Raw genomic sequence first — 20,927 nt, 5'->3', positions numbered from 1 at the left:
AATATGCCAATGCGGACGAGCATAGAATGATAAAAACACGACACGCATCAAGACTATGTGTATCTTATACACCTTAGTCTATGTTGTGCCGCGTTCTCGTCGTCCTGTGTTCGTTTGTGTCGCTCCGTTCAAAGTTTACGAAAGTTCTAGTTGAGGATGATAATAAGTTCTGTGTCAGCGTATACGCTTCTGTACGAAGCAGGTCGCAACGGAGCGTGAATGTAAGCCTTTGAAGGTAGGAGAGGTTGTGTTTGTATCATGACACGGTACTGGAAACTAAACATTGCGTTCACCCTCATCATAGTTAAATAGGGTTGGACATGTGGGCTCTTGATCCTGCAGAGAGAGAGCACCATTATTTCCTCATTTAGTGCTTCCATTTGCTTTACAACTAAGGCAGGAGTAAGGAGTAGTAAAGGAACTAACTATAGTCCAACTTCATGTCTTACCGAACTAATTAAAGACATTGCCGACATGCAAGAGAATATCACGGCTGCTTCCGACAAGCAACCGGAACTCAGACGTTCAAGCTACTGTCACAAAAAAAAAAAAAAAGCACAGGTTTGGACGGATGCCGCGAACAGGCAACCTAACGCGAAGATTTGGTAGAAGCAAGAGCACTGTACTCTAGGAACAAAACTTCCGGTACGACATACGGCCTGCAAGAAACGCTGAAGCAAATAAGGCTTCATTATCTCATCGGCTGACCTACTAATAGCCAAGTTCCGTGACCCCTCGAACTAAGGAACAAAGCAGCTCTTTGAAGACAGGGCCTATCGCGCTATTTCACCTTCCTCTACACCACACGTCTGGCTTCCTCAGCGCCACCTTCTGAACAGGGTTGCAGTAGCATAAGGAAAAGAAAATACCCGAACTCGAGCACAAGTTCCAACGCGCTCGATGCAACATAAAGAACAAAAGGGTAGAGACTTGGGCTTGTGTGTCTTAAAAAGAACAAAAACAGAAATAAAGAACAAGATCACTCGAACTGTGGAGCCCATGATCGCGCACACACATACATGCCAGGGCTTCTGCTCCAGGGAATCAGGGCGGCTCCGCTCCGGAAGTGACTATATCTCCATTTGCTTTGGCACCGCTGCGTCCTGAAGGGAGACCGCCGTCCGGTCTCGTCGTCGTCGCACGGAAGAGCCGATGTGGTCGTCGCCGAGCTTTTGCAAACAGGCTCCGCCGACTGGTATCCCGGAAGGACACTGGAGAAGACCCCGTGCCGCCTCTCTCAAGGTCACTTCCCGGCCGCTCGCCCCTCTTGGCGTCGGGTTCTCTGCTCGGCGTCTCCTTGCCTGACAGACACATTCTCGTATCGATCATCGGAAAGGATCGAGAGAGGAGACGGGCAAGATCACGTACGAGGTGTCGGAAAGAAAGAAGCCTGGGTCAAGACAGAGGCACCTTCGTGTTCACGCGCTTATAACCTACCCGCGGGGTGGAGTTGTTGGTAACATTCAGAGAATATTGTCCTTCTACTCTGCCTTCTCATTTTAGTATCAATAGATGTTGTTTATCATCATTGTCATCATCATTATCATTCCTTCTACTAGTCGGACACAACGTGACTTTCGCTGGTGGTAAACTAGAATTCTCATGTTTGTAAGTCAGGAATGAAACACATTGTAAGCTTATATAAACCAAGAACAAAACCAGAAAACGTTATTACGAGATAGATGTATCCCACGAAAGCAAACAGTCTCCTAGAAGCCTTCAACAGCAGTGCTCGTCAACAGCTCAGATGGCACTATCTGCATGACTGAGGTGCTATATAAGACTGATGAGCAAATTGTGTAATGCATGGTGAGACGTATTCCTATTGTGTCCGAAGAAACACGGTACAAGGGAGCGCCGTCTTTCTCTGGAGAGCTATCGAGGAAGACGAGGAAAATCCCTCGCGATGAATCGGTGCTCCGGTGTGTTAAGTGCCGCCCTCTTTCGGCGTACATGAGCGCGAACGCCCATTTCTGTCAGCTGAGATATATATCAGTCGCCAACGCTAATAGCTAATAGCACGGCCTCCCCCTATATAGGCAGCCTATGGGCCGGCGCATGCGCAGTTTGGGCACGGTATGAACACTTCTTTTCTTGAGGATGACAGCCTTGAGGTGGCCTTCATCGCACGTGTGGCTGAGAATCGCAAACCCGGATGACCCCGCGCGCTCCTTGTCCGCTTATTGCTCGCGCGCAATAACGGATCTTCTTCTTCCTGGTTCTTTCTTTATCGTCGTGCTGCGTGTGCCGAGTGGCAACGATCTATACATTTTATTTACCTTGTTCGTTCGTGCTCTCCCTGAACCGATTTGCCCGATTAATCCTTGCTGAATGAACAGAGGCAGTGTGTCATTCTTTTATTACTGTACTGTTCGCTTCGCCTCAGCTGCTGCTGTTTGCGCTTTCTTGCTTACCATTATTAGGTCTTCTTAATATAGGGAACTCGCCTGGTCATCCAGCATCCAGAGTCTGAAATCAGCACGAAAAAAGGAGATGCAAGACAATGCGTTAGCAGAAATATTCGGCACCTCACTAACAACACCAGATAAGAAAAGGATAGTGATGCGTTTTCCGCGCTTTAAGGCGTTTCTTGACCTTTTTTCTTTTTTTTTTTTTTTCATTTGCCCGCAGCCTCTAGTCCTCCTCTTTCGGTAACACTAAGCTTCAAATCGGGAGCTATTTTTAGTCAATCGATGTGTATAAATCGAAAGTAGGCATGCTAAAGAGAAGTAAGTAGAGAAATTCTCACTAATTCGGCGAAACTTCGCAATATTGGTCTCCATTACGCAGTCTTCATAATAATGTAATGGGCACCTGCTCGACCTGAGCCGGCGCGTGATCATCCCTCCGTGCCGACTGCAGCCGACCAAGACACCGCGAGCAACTGGGCTCCGCGTTCCCGGAAAATCACGGGTCGCTACCGCCCTGACAAATGGTCGCGACACCGCCGGGATTACGGTCGCGTCAGAAAATCCTGTGCGCAGACTCCGTTGGGAAAGAAGATTCTCGCCTCGACACGGGATCGTTTTCCTCCTCCCCCTCCTCATTCACCCTGCCGACCCATTTGTGCGTGGTTCCTCTGGTTTCTCGACCCCGCGTTCGTGCATGCACATCTCTAAGCCTTGGTACGCGCGCTGCGGGCCCAGCGCCAATCTATACGTGTGCCCGCACATACAGCAGTCTCGCAGGCACCGATCGGGTCATTCATTAAGTACGGCTGCTGCGTGTGTCTTTGTGTTTTGTGCGGCTAAGTAAGCCCCAAACGACCTAACGCCCGTTTGCTCATTTCATGCGTGCTCTCACCTCTACCCTACTGAAAAAATTGTATGAGGCAATGACCTCACATTTTCTCACACAATCTCATTCAATTCACCTAACAAATCATATACAAGTCGCATATAATTGCATAAGGTCTCATACTTTCTTGCACATTATCATAAATTATGTACGATATTTTATGATAATGACGTGAACCGTATGATAGTCTATGCGATTAGATGAGATTTTATGAGATTATTGTCCGGTAGAACTTTTGGTTTTTCAGTAGGGTAATGCTGGAAATTTGATCGTTCACGGCTCGGGTTCATATATGTTGCTTTCTGCATATGCATAAAATGCGACGTTCATTCGCGGGAGGAACACTAGTCTTACGTGAACGGCTGTTTGTTACCGAATGGCCGGAAGCTGAAGAGACGAAAACCGATCATTCGCTGTGGTGAACCCGTAGTTCCGAAGCTACATATATATATATATATAGACCACCAGTCGCAAAATCGGAAGTGTCACCTCCATCTGACGGACGCTTATACGTACCAATAGGATGCCACGAGGATGTCGAACCAAAAAGAAACGACAGTTAGGATCCTATTTCTTCTATTGCTCTGTCAGAGCAGTTTCGGACCTATAGACAAAGCGTAATGCAGTAATTTTGAGGTTTCACTGCAAGAACATGTCTTGTCTCTTTCTAGGCCCGTGACGTTTTCGTTTCAGTTGATCCACTCCTGCGCATTTGGATTGGATAGAGGCGTTCATCGAATGCTGAGCATTTGGGATAGCTGCCAGCTATGGCAGAGCGAAGAATACTTTGGTGCCGAAGCTCTTCGTAACAGCGCTTCTCTGTGAGGTTGTCAGCTATTTAGTATATAAACTGTCATAGACTTCGAGCAAGTGAGGATGTAGCTTCTTTAATGCCAATCGGTTCATAGTCAAAATTTTAATGAACGGCTACCATCCTACCATGCGTATTCCAAAAAACGTAAATTAAATTGCCTCCACCTTTGAAGCTTTGGGCATTAAAGGGTCATCCCTCATGTGTAGACCTCATAACCGGTTAATATTATTGAAAAAAATTGCAGAGCTGCACTTAAGTCTGCTTAGGTGCTGTAATTCGAAAGCATTGCGAGGCCTATTACGCTACCTAGTGGATTCGACCGACACTGCGCTAGCGGTCCTCGGCCGCATTCGGCCAGATGTCATATGTGCATGGCGTATTGGTCTAGGTAAAATGAAGGAGCGGCGCAGATGAAACATCATGAAGACGACGATGTTTACTGCCCAGCGCATGAGTGTGCTGTAGTTTTACCTGAGGAGTGATCGGCTGCGGCGGTAGTATACTAACAGAAACTACACTATCGCCTTTCATAGAAGTATTCAGAAGTTTATTGGGGTATTGAAATTTCAAACATGTATGTGCCCCTGACTGGTTACCAAGGTTAGAGCCCTTGGCTGCGCTGAGAGAATTTTAGGTTCTCAAAGCCCTATTACCAGGAGTTGGCAGCTTTGATTTCTTTCTACACTACTTTGATATCTGTCAAAGCCTCACAATAAATTTTTAAAAAGCGACGATAGTACATAATGTTTTCGTGCCTGGGAAAAGGAAGCTTATCTGTTTCGTTCTGGCGCAGGTTCGATATCCTGTCGATTAATGATTTTTTTTTTCTCCACTGTCCGTGCCACTCGTTAGCCAAGAAGTGCCTTCGCATCTATTTCGCAGTATTTCTAGCGTCAAAACATGCAACTCAAGAATGAGGGTTTCTTTTAGTGTATTGATTTGTGAAGGGTCTGGCCAACCGACGCAAAGCTGAAATGTGAAAGGCTGTCGTAGTTAAGAAGCGCTATACCAAAGAAACTGTACGCTGCCTCACCATGAAAAAGCAGTCATTACCACGCAAACGAAATTAATGATTCCTCGCGATTTCTCTCCTTCCCATCGCTTGTCCTCCTTACATTAATTAGATCTCTAACACATTAGTACTGATCTCCCAGCAATAGCTATCCCCCTATTCCAATCGAGTGCCCTGAAATACGGGTGCAAATAGAGATATATATTTGGACAAATATATGCAAGTGTTGCTCGCCGAAACCAATCGCATGATTCCAGCCGTCCCGGCCACGGCTGACTATTTTTCTTTCTTTCACTCCACTTGTTTATACAAAGTGACCGCCGACACTAGAGCGATGCATGTTACGTGAAAGATACAGACGCCTTAAAGTCGAGTCGCGCTTGATTTAAGCGCACTACGTGTCGTTTTTCATTTTCAAACTAGCACGGGTGCTCGGCAAAATGACATCGCGGATGACCCAACGGTCGAAGCACACGACGGCGCTCTTCAACCGCGACCGTCTAAAGCATCGTCCGTCGTTCGGGGAACAACCCGTTAGGCCGGGCCGAAGCTTGTTAGAAGTGTATACAGTACATGTATACAGCGAATCCGCTCTGTCTACTTCGCGATCGCCGTACTTGTTCGACGGAGCACGACGACCGGGAAAGGTGACTTATGTGTCGTATAATGAACCCGACGTCCGACCTACTGAGTTGATCGCTGATTGGGTCAGCTCTGCGCAGAACCCTAGAGGGAAAGATGGGTTGAGAGGGGACGGAATAGGGCTCACCATCTTCGAGTTCTCTGCGCTCTCATACATCCAACCGGTCTCCTTCTTCTTGCCCCTGGTATAGAAAGTCACTTATCCACGACGGCCGAGGGTAAATGATTCGTGCTCTTGGGACCGCGGCAATCTGCGATGCGGCCTCTAATCCCGAAGCGTGTCGAGGGAGGCGCGCTGGCTCATGAATGAACGATCCGGACTTTGGTCATACTTTCGCGTGTCGCTGTCTTGTCCCGCAGGGGAAACCGCTTTTGAAGAGCGTATTGCGTGAGCCCCGTTAATGACACCAGCGGATCATCGATTTGTCACATGACATATCAGTGACTACTCAAGTGAAGGATGGCTTGCTTGCGTGTATAATTCATTACATATATTAAGTAGCGTAAAGTCGCAGAACGGGAGGAGGACGGGGCTTAAACGGGAGGTTGGACGTTTATCTATTACGCCAACTGGGGTCGATACATCGTCGTTCCACTCCTATGGATGCGGCCGTCCTGCCTTATTTATTTCGCGATGACCATCATTCATTGGGAGTTCGTTGTGGCCTCGCATCCGTTGACCTGCTTACAGCATAACATGCAACCCATATTCATGCTGATACCGCTGCCTAACTTTGATGATGCATGGTGATACCGATGGCCGTTTCTTCTTTTTTTTTTCTTATTACGAAGCACGGCTAATCACCAATAAGCGGAGAAGAATTGAAAATCACCTAAGGGACCATTAAGAACCCTCAGCATATGAAATGGTCAGTAGCCAGTAGATAGAAATGGCAGACAGGTCACGCAGTCTATAATTCTCGTTTGACTAGACAGTTTTAAAGTAGATGAAAGACAAAAACATTCGAAGCACACTTAAGCTCCATGTTAAGAATGCCATACGATAGCTTTAATAGATCCCCAGCGGGCAGGAGATTTTGCATATCTGTTCGCAGATACTAGATGTTTTTGATTGCCTTTGCTCTTTCTTTTTTAGTTACTTTTAACCAACCCAAATGAACGTGCCTCAGTTTCCTAGGGTGTATGACTCACGACTCAAGGGTCACAGGTTCAACTCCCATATAATTATCTTAGTTTTCTTTTCAAAGCATGTAATTTAAGCTGAAGTTTTACATGCTATAATGACGTTTGAGCCATGTTGCGACGTCTCAATTGGGATTTGTTTCAAATTTTTATCCCTTTCAATTACCTGTGACGTCACGACCCTCTGGACCAATCGATATCTTGTCTACACGCCGACGTCAACTACAAGACTCGATTTAGACCTGAATGGCACTATCAACGGCGTCGCGTTTACATGAAATATAAAAACAGGGGTGAAACGGAGAAGAAAAGAAAAACGATTTGACGGCTGCTTGGAGATATTCAGCTACCTATAGAGATAAGGATTTCAAGAATGCGAACTATGGGAATCGAAAGGCATCGAAGCGTACCCACAATGAATGTGTGACGCAATAGTACCAGAATGAAAGGTCTCTCTAACCTATCTTGATAACTCTCTTTTTTCGACCTCTAAAAAGGCCTAATATCCAAGGGAACGATACTCGGCATAATATGAAAATAGGGTGACAGAGGAACGGGGTGGTGTGGGGGTGGATAGGGGGGTGGGGGGGGGGGGGGATACTTTGTAAATTGAAAAACATGTATGAAGACACATATAGATGTAACCTTGTCGGTCAGTGCAAAACACGAAACTTTATCGGAGCCCTTTACTTATCCTCATCGCGCTTGCGAGGGCAATTTGTAGAAAGGGGGAGCAATAAAGTCACCTTGATGACATGATTCATATGGTTAATTTGGCACCCCGGCGACCGCACGTCTATCGGCTTGGGGCTATTATTTTGCAGGTCATATAGAAAGAAATAGTATATGCCCTATTTTTTTCTTTATCTCGAATACAAGGAATACCTTACCGAATTGCCCGGCCGAGTTAGCGCGATGAGCATTAGAGAAGCATTCCACATCTCAACGGCACTTCTGTCGCGTGTTCTCGTCTTCGCTTGTTCGGTTTCCTCTTATTTTTCAAAGGACGGTATCAAATTAAAAAAAAAAATGGAAGTGGTAACAAACAAGAAGATTGCGCCATTTCACACCAATGACTGAGGAAGTCAACAGAGAGAAAGAGAAAGAAAGAATAGAAAACAAATAGATTTCTAAAATAAGTATATTCTTAGCGCTGTTTAGAGAAAGTAATGAAAGTTCTGTACTGCGCAACGTACCCTTCCTGAATTGCCCCAGTGCACTGAAGCATGTCGGGTTCATTTACCCATTGACAGCACTTTATTTTCTCATCGTCCTCATTAGCATCCTCATCCTAATCTTATCAACGATAGACGAAATAATTTTACTTCGCTTAGCATCGCTTAGTGCGCGTTGGCAAAAAAATAATAATAATAATAATTAAACGTTGAGTTTATAGCCGCGCACATGACTGAGAGTGAAACCCTGATTATTTTGGCCTGCACACTTAAGAAGCGGAGAAGCTTCCAAACTGGGCATGTATAGATGAGAGAGATAATTCCACCCAGCTAGGCCTTCATTGTCCCAGATACAAAAGTGAGCGGCTTCGCGGCTTCTCGGGAATACATTTAACCTTATCTCGCCTACCCAGTCGTCGGTATCAAGCTGCGCGTGCTGAACAGAGCTTTTAATATTCTTAAGGCCATGAACTGTGTACCATGAATTTACAGTGTTTACCTATGGCTGATTGTGCACCTGCTACATGTTCATTGCTTGAAACCTTTTGCTGTTGTTATTGTAGGCCAGCGCATAGTGTACAGAGTGCGCCGCATAGTTCGCATGCATTGCAACTTGTAAATTTTCTGCTTTCGAGCTCACGTTCCTTTCAGTAATTTAATTACTTTAGTGACTACTAGATAGATCATTGCATGTATTCCAACTGTTTAGTGGTATCTACTCAGTATTATTTTATTCTTTTTTTTAGTGGGTTGTGCATGCATAAGGCATCGTGTGAAAACGTCGAAAGCGGGCCACGCAGCAGGTAGCTGACAAGAAAAAAAAGAAAAGAAGAAAAAACATGCCTGACGCAAAACCAAAAAGACATTTATCGAGTATCCTTCCTCCTGAAGATGCCCAGGAGTTAACTTGGCATCTCGAACTATCATTCTAGTCACGTTCGATGAACGTTATGTAGTATTACAAACCACGCGCGTGCTTTGCATTTAACAAAAGACTGTGCGCGCCAAGTAGGAAGAAACATGATAGCAAAAATGCAATGCATACTGTACACCACTAAATCTGCATTTTTTTTTTTTCGCTGCATGATAATGTCAACAATGGTACCTGTCCTAAGATTATAATAGAAGGCATAGGGTTTGTGCGACGTACTTCTGTGCGGCGTTTTATTTTTTTTTCTACTTTGTTGTCTCTTTAAAATTCATTATCTGTCTCTGTGCTCTTCGCAGTGTTGGCGTGTTTTCCTTTTTTTGTTCTCTGTTTATGACCTCGCGGCATATTCCTATGCTTCAAGTCCAATATCGCAGAAACGAGATTTCATAATAGCGACCTTTACGACTGACAAATTGATTGATTGATTGATTGATTGATTGATTGATTGATTGATTGATTGATTGATTGATTGATTGATTGATTGATTGATTGATTGATTGATTGATTGATTGATTGATTGAGATCGATTTGTTTAAGGTTTCAAACTACGTGGTATTTTCTTGCCCCTGGCCCACGTAAAAAAAAAAAAAAAGATGTTTCGGCGGGCACCCACATTGCGAGTTTCTCAAGACTGAAAATATATAGGAAGATTAAATGAGTCCGCATAAAGACCTCTCTGTTTCTTCACATTTCACAATGCTGCGCTGCGTTCATAACTGCATTTATAAATTAAAGAAGTGCATCTCACGAACAAAATTCTGCGCTTCTTCGTTCATATTTTAGGTGTCCCTTGCATGCGTGTGCATACCGGGCGGCCGTATGTTCGACTTGATGGATGAGGATACCTGTTTGCATGCATTGTGTGCGGCCGGCGACGGCAGCGACGTCAGAAGAATTGCTCTCCTTCCAGACTTGCGTGCACGGACCACGAAAGCAAGGTCCACCTGTTGCCCCAGGTAGCACTCGGGCCGCTACAAAGGCCTTCTTTCGTCGCTCGCTGTTTGCGCCGACGCGTCGCGCTCCAAGAAGAATGGCCCTGAGGGCAGTGAAGAAAGAGGAAGAGACGGTGTTAGAGGGGGCATGGTCCCCATCCCCCTACACTCTTCTTATTTTCTTGGCGCTTGTCGTTGTCGGCGGATGAAGGTAGAAAGGGGGCAGTGAACGGAGAGGGGGAAGCCATGCTCCGAGATGTTTTGACAGGTGGTCCCCCGAGTGCTTGCGCGTCGCATGCATCATCGGCGCCAGCATCACGCGAACAGAGTACAGGTCCCCACGCGAGCGCAGGCCGATTTGCATGCGGCTCGGGCGGCGCCAGGGCCCATAACCGATGCCGCGGCGCTTCGCATTCTGCTTGCATAACGGGACTGCCTGGAAAATATATTCGCACTTTTGAAAAGATAAGAGTCCAGAAAGGAAGAAGACACACAGTCTTTGTTTGCTCATTGCCTCGCGATTCCAGCGAACTCGAGAAAGCTACACATCCTGGCATGCGGACCATAGTTTCGGATTTCAAGTTTATTTCCAGAATAGTCGGAGTTATATAGATACCAGTAGAGGGACCTCTTTATCGTTCTCTCAGTCATTTCATTTCTATTTAGCCGTTTGATATCCGTACTCAGCAACGATCGACCCTAATTCAAATAATCATCAATTCTTCATGAATATTATATCATTGCATGCACCAAACACGCAGCCGCTAATTCTGTCGCTCATGTGCGAACATAGTGGTGTCATAAACTTGCGAAGTTTTGAACGCTTTACTGGAAAGAGGCTACAACAGTATTAAAGATCGGTCTCCATCTCCTCGGGTTGCTTCTTTCGACTTTGTTGGTTAAAGCAGTTATGACAAATGGCTGTATTTATGCGGCATGAACGCTAATCTAGAGAATAGAAATTTGGTCGAAAAGTGTGTACGCCAGATTAACAAAATACACAATTTAAATAGCTAGTAAAGTGGCTGCGTCTCGTATATATATATATATATATATATATATATATATATATATATATATATATATATATATATATATATATATACATATATATATATATATATATATATATATATCCCTACTAAAAAAATTGTATGAGGCAGTAACCTCACATTATCTAACACAATCTCACTCAATCGACTTAAGAAATCACATACAGGTCCGATATAATTGCATAAGGTCTCGTAGTTTCTTGTGTATAATCATAAATTATGCAAGATATTTTATGATAATGATATGCACCGTATGAGAGTTTATGCGATTAGATGAGATTTTCTGAGGTTATTGCCCCGTAGAACTTTTGGTTTTTCAGTAGGTATGGCTGCGCGACGTGAAAGGGGCATCGACAAAGAACGCGAGCGACATGAACTAGTGCGCGCTACCAGCCGTCTGTATTCTTTCGTTTATGCACAAATTGATAGACACACATGATCGAGCGAAATGAGGCGAGCAATAATACCCCCACATTTCTGCTGAATTGGGAGGCTGATCCTGATCGATATATGCGACATCCTTGTAAGTCCTGCCGGCACTTTTTTCGCCGTGAACTAGAGGCTGTGATACGAGCGGATTGACGCAAGTCGAACCGCCTCTCTTTTTCAGCCAAGATACACTGTCTCTCGGCAGAACTCATTTGTTTTCGCCAAACGGGGGTAATCTCATCACTGACAGCTTCACGCCCGCTGCGGGCCCCGCTTTTCTGGAACAAAGAGCTAGTCCGCAATGATTTCATCGGGAAAAACGACCGAAAGAGTCAGAAGGAAGAAATAATAGCAAAACTTTCGAAATATTGCGAGACGAGCGAGCGTACACCGGGAAAAACAAAGTAAACGATAGCTAGAAAACATCTGGCGGTCAATGAGTATACGGTCTCGGTGCGACTAAAACAATTACGCGCAGGACCAGGGCGTGAACGTAGGCTTTGAAGGGCGTGTGCGATATGGCCAGGCCAGCGGCCAAAGACCCATTCTTTATCGGCTTCGAACTCCAGGGTGCCTTGCGCTATACAGCCGACACGCCGCACACGTGCAGTCCCAACAGCCGCACTTCTCTCAAGATGTCAGCACCACCGCACCACAGTAAACTAGGGAGCCACTCCCCAAGGAAAGAAAGATAGAAGGAAAGGGGAAGAAAGTAAGCAGTGGTGAGGGAGAGGCGTAGGGAGATGGGTCAGCGTGGTTAAAGCAGAGGCGGCAATGGCCATGTGCTCTCTGGAGCGTCCGGCTCCGTATAAAGGCGGCATCGACGGCGGTCCCTGGAGTCATCTCAGGGCGCCTCGTAAAACCTAAAACCTTGAGAAATCCTCGGCATGTCCGGCATTCGCACGTAGCGTCCCGCCTCCAAGACCTTTCAATCCCGCGCTTTCTCTCCCTCTCCAACTGCGAGGCCCTTCGCCTCCCGAGACCATTATTCTGGCCGCGAGATTCGAGGAGGAAGTCTTGGCACTCTTCCTGCCAGAAGAACGCCTTCCTCTCTGCCACGGGCACTGGAGCCTGCCTCGAGTGGTGCGTATATTTAGGGTTCGTTCCTGACACTTTGGGCAGTCGACGAGGCTCCTCGGACAGAACACTCTCTGCTATAAAGAAGCCGGGGGCTGGTCAGGATTACAGTAGAGGGTTTAGCTTAAAAAGATTACAAACAAACAAAAATTATTCGAGCTCTATAGCAATGCTCTCGCACTAAATATCAAGCAACGTGCTTGGAGGAGACAGAGAATCAAAGCGCGATGGATACTTTTCCTTTTGCTCTGCTTCAGTTTTATTTTATCTGGTTAATGTGGCACCCAAACACATTGTAGCATTCTTTCTTTAACGCGACTGGGCGGTAAACAGGGTTGGTTGGTTGCTCGCGGCGTCCGAGTTCATCCCAACATTGCATGTAACCTTCTCTCCTTTTCTCTTTCGGTTGCTCAAGGCTTTTGTGTGCTACCAGTGCTTGTTTATCCCTCTATAAGGTCAGCAATCTCTAGCTACATCTTCTTGTCACCGCAATAAGCGTACATGTTGTAAGGCCCAGCCGCTACAGGGAACAGGGCGGCAACCTGGCTCAATTTTAGAGCCCTTCGTAGCACCAGCTGTGTTATTCGCAGAATGAGTGCTTTCTCGGCGCCATCTTTCTTACGACCTCTGCTGGAAAAGCGTTTGACTCGCTGTCCTCGAAATGGGCAACGTAAATCTCGATTTTACCGCCGGTCATGTGGAGAGTGTGCGTGCAATGTTCCGTATCATTTCAAACACGTTTAAAAAAGCGCGCTTTCTTGCCCTTCTTCGAGACAGCCTATAGCGATGCTTTCGAATGGGATGGTCTCGTGCATACATACATATACGCTTCAGAGTTTTTCAAATGCAACGCAGCCGTTTGTGCTGCTGTCAGGCGTCGAACTGATGTCTCGCAACAATGTACGCTGATAGTGTTGACACCGCATGTCGCTGTCGACTTCCGGGTTATTCTGAATCGTATCCAAAACACGTGTCAGAAAGCCATGGCAATTCTTTCTTTATTTGTTGGCGTTGTTCATAGATGCTAATTTTATTGCACAGCTGGGTGATCTTCCAAAACAGATGGTGAAATAAATTAGTGGAAAACAATTACGAGATAGTATCTAGCGAATGAATTGAGATGAAAGTTAATTGGTAGATATAAACTTATTTGAAATAATTTCCGCTTTAGAGATAGCCCTAAAGCAATGCATCCACATCGTTGCTTATATCAGTGCGATTTCGTCCTACCATCCGCAGGTCGTTAGCGAATCAATTCGGATCCTTTTGTGAAGCGAACTGTAACTTGCAGGCAGTGAATTGGATATATACGAAGAAAATGCAATTGAATTTTACTTTCCCTTGGTACTCTATTCCAATTTTGATTCCACTCCCCTTCGCTCACTGATATCTCACAATTTAAATTCTATTCCGATTCTACTCCAGTTCTAACACTATTCAAATTATGATTTTATTTTATTTTTCTATTTCTAATCATAATCGCCTCTTAGATTTATTCTGCCTGAGCTATTCTGAGTCGCACTTTTCCCTTGCTCCCCTTTAAGTGTACAGGGAAATTTGTCTTCCTCACCTACCAATCGGAGACAGAGAGTGAGTCTTGGCTGGGACAGGTAGAGGGAAGAGATGTTCCTCTCGGCACCATCTAACATGTTCGCCAAGTTGAGGCTTCACACAGAGGACGATATGTCAGACGTCGACGCCTGGCAAAGGTAAGGGCTACGCAGGCTACCCAAGATGGTATGCTGCCTAGTTGCGTCCCTGCACACCTCACGACCATGGTGAACGAATATCGCAAAATCAGAGTTATCTCGTAGCGTAGTCTTGATTGACCAAGGTCGCCCTTACTTTTCGTCGTGTTCTAAACAGCTTGTTATGTGAAGCATAATTCACAAACGTCAGCGAGGTCCACAATTCTCCCCTCCTCTTCATGCGACCAGAGAAGGAAGGACTACCTAATTTCATCCTTTCTCTTTTATGCTTGTATTCAGAGCCCACAGGAGACTTTTCAAGTCTGGCAGCGCAGTCATTTCGCACGCAATAACCGAAATGTGATGACACACTCAGGCATCCGTGACGCGCACCCCGTATTTCAACGTCTCTTGTGAACAACGTGCATCATACTCCGAATAATGTAACGCGTTGTCTGAAAAGCACAGAATACGTTCCTGTCTAGCACGAGGAGCGAAATTTCGCGTGTTGAGGCTGTGACCACTGAGCTCCGCAAGCTTACTTCGGACGACGCACCTTACAACGTCATCATTCTTGTCCACGCTTCGCCGACAAAACTGAGCTCGGCCGTACAAGTTACAGAGTTGAACACACCGCGACGCCCTCTTGGGTCCGCCCACTTTCAGCCCAGCGTGGACTCGAAGAGATCGCACGGCCGGGTTCCTAACATAGCGGTGGCAAGGCGTTCTCTCTGCGCCACTCGGTGAAAAACCAGCACTAGTGCTGGACACACGGCTGCTCGATCCCTCTTCAGTCCACAATTTATGCGCCGCCTTCTCCTACACCTTAGGTGTCCTTGCAAGCTTCCCTTTTCATTCCATCCGTGTGCTTTACCAGAATCCTTCTTTATTTTCCACACACAAAAAAAAAAGTGGTGGAGGAGGCATGGTACGAGAAATACTGTTAACCTCCGTGATGGATGCGCCCTTGGGAACCTCGTCTTCCTTTTATTTGCTCACCGCCAACGTCCAAAGTGGTCTTATGTCTCTCTCCACGGATCCTTTTAGGAAAACTCCTTCCTTTCTCCCCCACCCGGCTTCCTTTAAATTTTATTGCCCTTATGGTAAGTTCCCTTCTTCCCATCGGTCACCTGTCTCCCGGTCTTCGGCTAGCAGGACCGCGGTCCTGCTCTCGATCCTTTCGTGTTCTCTCAATGCCTCCCGTCTAGCTTGCTTTTCTTTGAGGCTGATGGCGTAAGTTTGTCTTTTGTCGAGCTCTTTGTCACCGCCACTTTCCGTGCTCCGGCACGCGAGCGCTTTCCGGTTGTAGAACTTTGAACAATGTCGACCTGAAAAAAAAAATAAAAAAGCACATTAGGAAGGCAAAGCGTTCTTTATCTGATAGAATTCCGTCGAGTAGGCACCGTTTTTGTGAAAATCGGACTGGGGACACCGTTATACCGTTTTATTTTCTTGTTCCTTGTCTCAGGTACGCTAGCAACGAGAACAATGCACTGGACTCCTGGAGACATACCAGCGTCTTTCATTTATGTAGGACGTTTCGCGCAGAGAATCGCTCTCGATCGACCTTCCCATCATTCTCATTTCGAGAATCTGCGACTTTCAAAACAAAAACTAACAGGCATGAGTAGGATTTCGCCGTGGCTTCTACGGCTTCAATTTGTACTTGATTTCATCCTATATTTAGTCTTATCTGAGGTCGAGGTGTAGCTAGTATTGCTTGCTAATGACGCTCGTTGCTACTAATTTTTTTTAAGACTGTTAGTACGCTTTAATATTAGCAGGAATGTGAAGAAACAGATATCATGACTCAGCAACTTGTCACATTACCGAATCCAGATGAGGCATTGGTACGGGAATCATGGTACATTAGTGGTACCATGGTAGCACCAGGATACCATAATGTCGAGGGGGAGGGGGAGTTTATCACTGAGAGGAAAAAATGAAAATGAAAGGAGATGGAAATACTATAGGGTCGCAAGATTGTAATGGTGTAGTTTCGAAGCGTTATTAATACGCCGTCGAGGTCAGCACTGTGGTCGAGGATCGCGTCATCGTCAGGCGTATGAAGCGGCTTCCATCAGTAGTTGCGCAGGACGTGTGTTTGCCTGCTTTTTAGAACGGCATCCTCGAAAAATCTGCTCGCCCTTCATGACAATTGCTTGCGCAATTTGCTTGGTTTCATCCATTGTCGTGCTCGACAAATAGTAGTAGCAACAAATGTGCTCCTGTAAAGAAGTATTAGAAAGAGGCGAATTTTAATGTAAACTGTAATGGAAACGTTTGTGAGATCTTTCACGGGGCATTTATCAAGTTCACTTCATATGAGTATATATATAACTTCAATTCCTATGAAAGATCGCCCTTCACGACGGTGAACTTTTTCTTAGCTTTTGCTTTTTCTTTTAAATCCGCGGTTATCGTTCATGTATCTCTCCCTCTCTGTACGGTATTCAAAAACTAATTAAGATAAAAAGATCGTGCAATAACAATTCTTGGACCGGGATCGTAAACGTGGGTTTGGGGGGAGAAGAGGAGGGTAGCTCCTGTTTCTAAATCCCACAGTGCTCTTGTACGGAATGTCCCCCCTTAATTCCTGCGTTTTGTACAGCAAATTAATTTGGGCTCCACCACAAAGAAAGAAAACCCAGCTACGTGCTCGTCATGTGGACATAGAACTCGCCGAATCTCCTGCCGCACCTTGAACGTTCACTGGTAACAACCTCGCTTTTCTTTTTTATAAAAAGGTGCTTGTGCATGTGTGTATAGTGTCCATCATTTTGCTTGACTACACAGGTGTATTGCATATTGATTTATTCGAATCGCCATTAGAGTAGCGCTTTGCTTAGGATACGCAATTGTTCGTATGATCCTTGGAATGAAGGTGTCCGGAGTCACGCGAGGAATAATAAGGTTCTGCTCAGGCTAGGAAATGCGCCCATTAATGTGTAATAATGCCTAACATGTGTAAGCAAGGAGCGTTCAGAGCTGCCGTACTCAGAGAACATGTGAACTTCTGTTTGACAATTCTTCAATGCCTTCCACTCCAACTTTGCGTCAGCAAATGCTGTGTATTTCGTCTACTTGTTTTTCGTAATTTCCGTAATTTAATGAGCATCACAAATGATAAATAGCTGGAATAACTTACCAAAGTAAAAGTCATTCGACTTTTACAGCGATAACAATGCTACAGAATTTGTTTTTATTTTAGTGCGCTTGTACCCATTTAACATTGTATTCCTCCCGCCGCGGTGGCGCAGTGGTTAGAGCGCTCGGCTACTGTGCCCAAGGATGCGGGATCAAATCGAGGCCTCGGCGGCCGCTTTGCGGTGGCGACGAAGAGCTAGGCGCCCGTGTGCTGTGCGATGTCAGTGCACGTTAAAGAACCTCAGGTGGTCGAAATTTCCGGATCCCTCCACTATGACGTCTCTCATAGTCTAAGTCGCTTTGGGTCATTAAACCCCGAAAACAACCAAACTGACATTGCATTCAGAACAGCGCTATGTTTGCTGTCCATGACAGGTGTCGAAGCTTGTACGTCGCTTTGCAAACAGGGCTACTATCTCTAATATTTCGTATTCATAACGTGCACTCACCATTCATTCTGTCGAAGGAACTGGAAGTCGTAATGCCTTTTTTAATATCTGTAGGTAACCGATTTGTACCAAACGGATTGCTAACAATGACATGAATGCTATTAATACTAATTTACCTGTCGTAAATGCAGTTCTAGGGAGTTTATTACAAACCTGGGCAGAGAATGTTTACTTTGGATGTTTAACGGATAGCGAGGTAATGAAATCGGTTTGTTAAATAAAAATCTGGCAGCATTAGAGCGGCTGCAAAGTTTGAGAACTTCGTACTTTTTCATAGTTCTCTGCCGGCAGAAGGCGCAAACTCTGCAGCTGCAACAGGGTTTAGCTCACAGAGAATAATTTACTTTTCTTTCTTTTCTAGATCTCATTTATAAATTTTCACACGCCGGGTTCGCCTCGGCGGTAAAGCGTTAAATACCCAAGACGAGCCCCTATTCCCGCACGCTCTTGCTGACATCGTTAGTTATGCAGGGCCGGGATGTTCGAAAGCCGCCGCTAGCCGGCAACATTGGCAAACTTTCGAAAGATTACGCCCGTTCATCTCGCAGCAGCGCCCGCTCTTCTTGGTAAGTCACATCGCGTAAGCGGAGCCTCGCTTTCCGTTCCAGCCTTTTTAATTAGCGGGCTCTCGCAAAGCCAAAGAAAGATGCACCAATAGCATCCTCTCCCGCCTGTCTTCTTATACGCTGACGCACCTATAGACGCCCTAAAGTTAGCCGTGCAGGGGCTCGCTGGGGAGCTTAGGCATCTAGACACTAAATCGGAGCAGCACTACTAAGCTTGGCATCGTACTAATGCGTTTTAGCCCTTCTCGATACAAGGACATGTCATGGCTGCCATGTGACTGACTTCCTCACGTCCCCCTTTTCTCCAAACCTCCCAAGCGCTTAGCGCAGCAAAGACCTGTGCTGGTGACTAGTGAAAAAACAACGTTGGCAGTACTTGGTAAACTGAACGTCGCGACACGCGTGGACAGCTCAAACAGGAGTCACGTGCTGTGGTCACGTGAAGCACGCAGAAGGTCTGTCTTCATCCTCTTGATTAGATGAGCGGGGCTCCCAGGGTCAGCAACGCTGCATCTAATTATGAGAGACGTTGTGTAGTCGCGGCGTCGCTTTAGGTGCATAACTGAGGGCCTTCGCAAACAACGGCAAGAGGGCAGCTGACTCGGAGTACCGTGCCCGAGGGGGAGGGTGCGAAGACTGAGAGTGCCAGGGTGGTAGTAAGTTAAAGAAAGCCAGCGGAAGAGGGGGTCGAGATTGTCCTCCTCACCGCATGCAGACGTATAGCGTCTTCGAAGAAAGAAGCCTGATTACAGGGAGAGCGGCTGCCTCCCTTCCTGTATCCCTGGCGAGTGCGAACCGTTTTTCTTAGTTATGCGCGTCTCCGACCAATTAGCGACCGTCCGAGCCGGTGCGCACGACCCCTCACGGTCCCTCGGCAATTGCAGCACACCGTGCGCCTGGGAATGCGCCAGACGACAGCCGGCTCGTAGTCAGCCGGTGAGTCGGTCGCCTGGCCAGATAGTCAACCCCTTTTGGGTAGATTAAACGACGAACGGTGCGAAAAAGTTGTGAGCTTTTCTGGGTGGGATATGGTTGGCTGCGATGAGGAATGAAGCTTCGTGGCGTGTGGCAATAAAGACGCCACTGATAACCTGCAGTGAAACTTCTCTGACTCTCTGCCTAGGAGTTGGCAACGTTATCCGCTTTCAGTCTTGAATTCCTCGGGCACTGTTTTTATTTTATTTTATGAAGTGCATACTGCGGCCATTATAAATTATCGCTCATAAAGCAGTATGAATGCTCAGTAAAATTATATTGCTAGTTTCTGCTTCTCTCTCGGTACTGATTTTGGCGTTTTAGCCTCGGCGTATCAGTTTTTCGTTCCCACTTTGTATGTGGTCGAAATAAGCTGTCATTAACATGGATTATTTTCGTCTGTCAATGACTGGCCATTTTGTTTCCTCACTCAGTAGTTTATAGAAAATTGAGCAATTTTTATATTTGACTCGTTTATAGACTATACGGGTGAATTATGACTTTTTGTCTACAAACGTTTCTTTCTTCACATCTAGGAGAAGTCTGTTTGCTTTCTTGCCTTAGTATCACAAACGGTACGTTGTGAAACACGCAAATTAACTGCTCGCGTAATACCTACTCTCACAGCCGCACATACCTGAGAAGGAAGTTGCACGAGGGTTGTGACATTCATGAAAACAAACGTAATTAGGATTTACTTCTGAGCTCGTGCACGGAGTTAGTCAATATTCATGGACGCCTTTGTTAACTTTCTTCTTGGGCCGAAAGTTAAGCCTCAATCAGGTTTTCGGAACAAATAGCAGAGCTGAGTAGAGTGGAAGCGCCTGATGAAAACGTACTGTGTTCAAGTGTCTAAAGTGGGAACAATGTCTTAACGTATATCTTCTAAAGAGGACGCAGCCGTAATGAGTTGATTTCGAAATTGGGGAAGTGAAGTGAGAGCATTACGCATGGTCTTTTGCCTAATTGATACACCTGTTGTTTCCATAATCGAAAAATGGCGGTTGCATTCACGACGAGTCATGCATCGGACGCAACTGCTGCATAATCGGTCAGGTAATTCGATACAAATGCCTCATACTAATTACAACATTATGCCTTGACTTACGAAAGCTTGTAGTTAAAAATAACGTTAGAAGAGTTTCACAAGTGTTCTCGAGAAGCAAGAACAATTTAGCGGGAGGTAAGTTTTGCCATTTCGTACGCATTGCTGATGTTCTCTTAAGACCTTAACGTCACTTCTTTATTGGCGTGAACCAGCAGTGTTTTGTATATTAACCCATTAATTCCCACCCTTGACACGCCTGATTAAGAGTGAAAGTGTCAATTATTTCTATTTATTTCCATAGAACTCAGTGAATTGGTAATATTACTGCACAGACATTCTTGTCCAGCAAATGAACGCCGAAGTTTCGGCAGCCAGAGATGCAGGAGGCCTAATTGAAAGCAGGATCATGTAAGAGCTAACTTAATGACATAAAACCCTAAATATTTAGGCTATCGTAATGCACAAGTAGGTAATGCGGCAGTTTTGAATTTTCACCTTGTATATAGTGTACGCGCATGCGCTATTCTGCGTCAGTTTTGGTTTCTTTAGA

General features: G+C 45.7%; 1 protein-coding gene across 2 annotated transcripts in view; it reads left to right on the top strand.

Annotated features, from left to right (window-relative positions):
• The window catches only part of Nos (Nitric oxide synthase), a 350,537-nt gene that overhangs the window by 129,267 nt on the left and 200,343 nt on the right, over nucleotides 1–20,927 (top strand). The window lies entirely within an intron of this gene.

The sequence above is a fragment of the Amblyomma maculatum genome, chromosome 3 (assembly GCF_055883805.1).
Source record: "Amblyomma maculatum isolate TAMU_Amacu chromosome 3, ASM5588380v1, whole genome shotgun sequence".
Classification (NCBI taxonomy): Eukaryota; Metazoa; Arthropoda; class Arachnida; order Ixodida; family Ixodidae; genus Amblyomma; species Amblyomma maculatum.
The sequence above is the reverse complement of the archived record's forward strand: the minus strand, read 5'-3'. Positions and strand labels throughout refer to the sequence as shown.